Source organism: Tamandua tetradactyla, chromosome X (assembly GCF_023851605.1).
Source record: "Tamandua tetradactyla isolate mTamTet1 chromosome X, mTamTet1.pri, whole genome shotgun sequence".
Classification (NCBI taxonomy): Eukaryota; Metazoa; Chordata; class Mammalia; order Pilosa; family Myrmecophagidae; genus Tamandua; species Tamandua tetradactyla.
In genome coordinates this window covers 143,676,156-143,682,255 of record NC_135353.1, presented here as the reverse complement: position 1 = coordinate 143,682,255, position 6,100 = coordinate 143,676,156, and the positions used below count along the sequence as shown (strand labels likewise).

Genomic DNA, 6,100 nt, shown 5'->3' with positions numbered 1-6,100 from the left:
AACGGGGCCATAAGCCAATGAAACAGATTCTCCAGAAGGAATACAGCTATGCTGACACCTTGATTTTAGCCCAGTGAGACACATTTTGGACTGCTGACCTCCAGAACTGTAGAAGAATAAATCTGTGGGTTTTAAGTCACTAAGTTTGTGTTAATTTGTTATGGCAGCAATAGGAAGCCAATACAATATTATGCGGCAGATGCCATTTCGAATTTTAGCAAAAGATGTATCTAAAACACTTAGCCTCTACCCAACCAACTCCTTTATACATATTGCAGCACCTGCAATCTTTATAAAAACTATAGGGACACAACAGGATACCATGGAACCTTGGGGAGATACAAACAAATACGTTTTTTCAAATGTTTCATTAGCTGCTTAGATAAGGTTTCACACAATGCTCATTTACTTAAACCCCTCTGCAAAAGAGGATTCCCCTCATCCGTTGGAGAATTTATTTGGACCAATTTAGTGAGTAACAACGCAAATTGGGAATTCACTAAGAAAAAAAAAAATTATCAGTGTTGATTTGAGGCCTGAGCTCTTTTAACTCCGACCAGATTGAATACTTCTCCTATCACTTCTTCTGTACCTTCATTCATTCTACTTCCTCTATTGACTGCTTTCTGCAATCACTTCAAAAAGGACAGAGTATACAGAGTTTCAGTCCCCATCCCCCAGCAGCCAAAAGGACCTGGCCCTAAGGTCAGCACACGGAAGCCCTGATTAGAATTGTCCATAGGTAGCGGTTGCTACAGCTCCACCGCTAGGAAGGCCTTGATCTATGCCCCCCCCCAGACCCTCCTCCTCCCGCTCCCTCTTGTGCTGCCGCCTGAACAAAACATCACATCAGCACTGTTTACTGCAGGAACCCAGCCAAGGAAGTCATAACAGGACAATAGACATACAATCTGATAACCTTGTTAGCTCAAATAGAAGCTCCTAACAAGTAGGAGAGGTTACTGAAGTGGAATAAAACTATTGCGGTATTTGGGTTTGTTGAAGTGGCTTTTCAGATAGTCCGGCTCCCCGCCCCCCCGCTTTGGAAAAAAAAAAGTAGCATTTCTTGTCCCTTTATTTAAGATTAAACCCAGGCACAAGGACACTAAACAAAACAACATGTACAAGGCTAAGGTTAACTTTTAAAAGAATACAAATGGAGAGGGATGTACAAAGTTCAAAATTATCTCCTAATGGAAAAATAGCATAGAACTACTTGCTTTGTGTTGCGCGATCTCTGGAAAAGTGTTGTGTTTGTGTGTGGGGCGGGGGGTGGGAGGAATAATCGTCATTGTCCGGAGAAAGTTAGGGATGTGAATTAATTTGTGTAAATGATAACCAGTAACGAACTGATTTCAGATAACAGACCAAGGATGATCAAGGTTTTTCTATTTTCTGTTTAATTTACTTCACATTGCAGGATACTATTTCAACATACAGGGATTTTGCCAGGTTTCTTTCCAGCCTTTTATTGCTTTCCTCATTCCCACCTCACGCTTCAGGGACCATTTCAATCTTTAAAACTTTAATTTTAATGCCATCATTATCTCTCTATTTCTGAGAAATATGACATTCACATATACTCCAGAACTGCATAAAATGTAGCATCTTACACAGAATTGTACCTACCCTCCTCCCACCTTCAGGTCCTGAGTTCTTGCCATTTCCATGATCCTAAAAATAATAGCAGTAACCTTGAAGTCAGAAAATGACAAAATCCAGCAAGTGTATATTCGGATGCTTTCGAAAAAACTGTTTTTATATTCTGTGTCATTTTAAAGTTGAAAGCATGAAGTTTCAAGGTTGGGCATGGTTCCTGATTGATCTTTTGTTTCTTTGTATCTGTGTTTGTGTGTGTGTGTGTCTGTGCACACGTGCATGTGTGTATTTCAGGGCTCTAGTTTCTCTGAAAGATTAATGAATGATGCCTAAGTCCATACCTGCTTAATACTTTCAATCTGGTTAGATTTTATTGTGAGCATTTTGTTCAATCATATTTTCCTATTGTGCTCAATGGAAGTCAAAATAATTCAATTTGCAAGTGTGTGGGAGTGCAACCTTTATCTGGAAAAAAATGCTTTCATAATAGCTGGAAAATTGCAGTGATACACGTAAACCGTTTTCCACTTTTTATTACTCCTTATTTGTGAGGGATGATAAAGTGGAAATTCTCCCATTACTTATTGAAAATAATAAAAAGCTCCGCATTCCTTTCTCTTCATCTTGTGTATGACTTGAGACAGAAAAAAATCTTAGAAGTGAAATTTGGAGAAGAGAAAGAACATAACGATATGTTCATCATTATTTGAACATATAGGGTACATATGTAGCTCCCATTTACTAAAATTACAGGAGAAAAGACAAACAAAAAGCAGAATAAAAAGAAATATATTTTCTGCGCATTTAGCAATCATCCACATAAATATGTAATGCATTGCAGGGGTTATCTAGCAGTTCTGTAAAGTGATTAGATCTTGACAGTAAGATGTTAAATATGGGTTTTCCTTTTCCCAGCTTTGAATGTTTTTCGCTTAAAAAAATATTCCTTTACATACAGTCTAAGGTAATCTCAGATCTGGACACCTATAAATACCTGATTTTAAAAGATTCACTGCCCCAAATATCTCCACCACTGGTCTCTTCAGAGTTGTACATTTATCACCACAATTAATTTTAGAACATTTTCGCTACTCATTACTTCAGAAAGGAAAACCCCATACCCCTTAGCCTCTCAATCCCTCTATCTTTCCCCAGCCCTTCATAACCACTAATCTAATTCTGTTGCTATACATTTAATCATATTTACATTTTATACAAATGGAATCATATACCATACACATTACTTTGTGTCTGGTTCTTTTCACTTAGCATAATCTTTTTAATTATTGTTATTTTTTTTAATTAGAGAAGTTGAAGATTTACATTAAAGTCACATCAAAATACAATGTTCCCATTTGCCCCTTTACTGTTAACATTCTGCATTGGTGAGATATCTTTACTACAATTGATAAAAGAATATTAAGCAAGAGACCTGGGTTCAATTCCCGGACCATGCACCTAAAAAAAAAATAATAATAATAATAATATAAAAATATTACTAGTCCACAGTTTGCATTAGGTGTATCTTATCCCATATACCGCCCTATTATTAGCACTTTGTAATAGTGATGTACATATGTTTTAATTCATGATAGAACATTCTTATATTTTTACTACTAACTAGAGTCATCATCCATCCGCAGAAGTGTTCACTACGTTATACAGTCCCATGTTTTATTCTCGAACTTTCCTTCTAGTAATACACTACCCAAAATTCTCCTTTCAACTACACTTACACACATAATTCAGTGCTGTTAATTGCACTCATAATAATGTGCTACCATCTCCACTATCTATTTCCAAACATTTATAATCAACCTAATTAGAAATTCTACACAAATTAAGCATCAGCTCTGCATATTCTATGCCCATTCTATCACCTGCTAACCTATACTCTAGATTCTTACTCTATGAATTTGCCTATTTATAATTTGTTCATTTCAGTGAGATCATATGATATTTGGCCTTTACTTCACTCAACATGATGTCCTCAAGGTTAATCCATGTTGTCACATGCCTCAGGAATTCGTTCCTTCTTAGACCTGAATAATAGTCCATTGTATGTATGTACCACATTTTGTTTATCCATTCATCAGTTGATGGGCACTTGGGTTGCTTCCATCTTTCGGCAATTGTGAGTAATGCTGCTATGAAGATTGGTGTGCAAATGTCTATTTGCATCCCTGCTTTTAGTTGTTCTGGGTATATATCTAGTAGCGGGATTGCCAGATCATATGGCGGTTCTAAACTTTGCTTCCTGAGGAGCTGCCAAATTGTCTTCCACAGCAGCTGCACCATTTTACATGCTCACCCAGCAGTGAGTGAGTATTCTCAATTCTCCACATCCTTTACAACTTGTCTAATTTTCTGTCTTTTTAATAGTAGCCTTTCTGGTAGGTGTGAAACGATGTCTTGTAGTTTTGATTTGCATTTCCAGGGTAGCTAGTGATGCTGTTATGTGCTTTTTTTTATCCATTTGTATTTCTTTTTTATAAAAATGTCTATTGAAGTCTTTTGCTCACTTTAAAATTGGGTTGCTTTTTTTGTTGTTGTTGAGTTGGAGGATTTCTTTATGTATTTTGAATACTAACTCCTTATCAGTTATGGGGTATCCAAATAGTTTCTCCCATTTTGTAGGTGGCCTTTTCACATTCTTTATAAAGTCCTTCTATGGACTTGCTAGCACCAAACTTGTTAATTTTAAGGAGGTGCCATTTATCTCCTTTTTCTATTGTTGCCTGTGCTTTGGGTGTAAAGTCAAAGAAGCCATTGCCTACCACAATATCTTGAAGATGCTTCCCTACATTTTCTTCTAGGAGTTTTATGGTCTTGGCTTTTATATTTAGGTCTTTGATTCATTTTGAGTTCATTCTTGTATATGGTATGAAATAAGAATCCTCTTTCATTCTTTTGCATATACGGATATCAGTTCTCCCAGCACCATTTGGCAGCCTTGTCAAATATCAGTTGGCTATAGATGTGAGGGTATATTTCTGAACTCTCAAATTCAATTCCATTGGCCAATATACTTATCTTTATGCCACTATCATGCTGTTTTGGCCAATGTAGCTTTGTAATATTCTTTACAGTCAAGAAGTGTGAGTCCTCCACTTTCATTCTTCATTATCAAGGTGTTTATAGCCATTCAGGGCTCTTACCCTTCCAAATAAATTTGACAATTGGATTTTTCATTTCTGCAAAGTGGGGTGTTAGAATTTTGATTGGGATTGTGTTAAATCTGTAAATCAGTTTGAGTACAATTGACATATTCACAATATTTAGGCTTCTAATCCATGAACACAGAATGTCCTTCCATTTATCTAGATCTTCTCTAATTTCTTTTAGCAATGTTTTGTAGTTTTCTGTGTACAAGTCCTTTACATTCTTGGTTAAATTTATTCCTAGATATTTGATTCTTTGAGCTGCTATTATAAATGGAAATTTTTTTTCATGATTTCCTCCTCAGCTTGCTCATTACTAATGTATAGAAACACTACTGATTTCTGTATGTTGATCTTGTATCCTGTCATTTTGCTGAACTTGTATATTAGCTCTAGGAGCTTTGTTGTAGATTTTTCAGGACTTTCTATATATAAGGTCATGTCATTTGCATCCAATTTGGATGACTTTTATTTCTTTATCTTGCCTAACTACTCTTGCCAGAACTTCTATTACAATGTTGCATAACAGTAGTGACGGTGGGCGTCTTTATCTTGTCCCAGATCTTAGAAGGAAAGTTTCCAGTCTTTCACCATTGCATTATGATGTTAGCTCTGTGCTTTTCGTTAATGCGTTTTGTCATGTTGAGGAAGTTTCCTTCTATTCCTACCTTTTGAAATGTTTAAAAATATGGAATGTGGGTGCACGGGTAGTTCATGGTAGAATGCTCGCGTTCCATGTGGGAGACCCGGGTTCGATTTCCAGACAATGCACCAAAGAAAGAAAGAAAGAAAAAATATGGAACACTTCACAGATTTGCAATGCCATCCTGCACAGGGACCAATGCTTCTCTTCTCTGTATTGTTCCAATTTTAGTACATGTGCTGCCGAAGCTAGCACCTGACATATCTTTTTGGGATTCAAAATAACAAATGACATTCAAAACACCTTAGCATCCAATGGCAAATACCACAACTCTGAAACAAGTGAATTATATCCAAAGACTAGCCATTGTCTTAAGTGGGTAGAACAATTAACATATGTCCACGAAGTATACTTCCATTCAAAGGGTAACTCTAAATAGTTGTGACGTGAACTATATGTTCACAGTGTTGTATCTGGTGCTTCAATATGAAAACCTTGCCTCGATTTACCTCACTGATATGAAATATGAAACTCGTGAAATTCAAGCATACTTTGGAAATTCCATTTTTTTTCTATCAAGGATTGTTGATAGAAAATCGTGTTATCAAGGCACAGTCTGGCATGTAAACAATTTATTTGAATGTTTGAAGTGTGAAAAAGACAGTTTATTAACTTATTAATTGTTAATTCTTTAGAA

At 36.2% G+C, this 6,100-nt stretch overlaps 1 non-coding gene across 1 annotated transcript; it reads right to left on the bottom strand.

Moving 5' to 3' along the window:
• Positions 1 to 5,550: 5,550 nt before the first annotated feature.
• LOC143672306 (U6 spliceosomal RNA) lies at positions 5,551 to 5,658 on the bottom strand. The gene has a single exon (XR_013169771.1). It is a non-coding gene; the product is annotated as a U6 spliceosomal RNA (small nuclear RNA).
• Between the last annotated feature and the right edge of the window lie 442 nt (positions 5,659 to 6,100).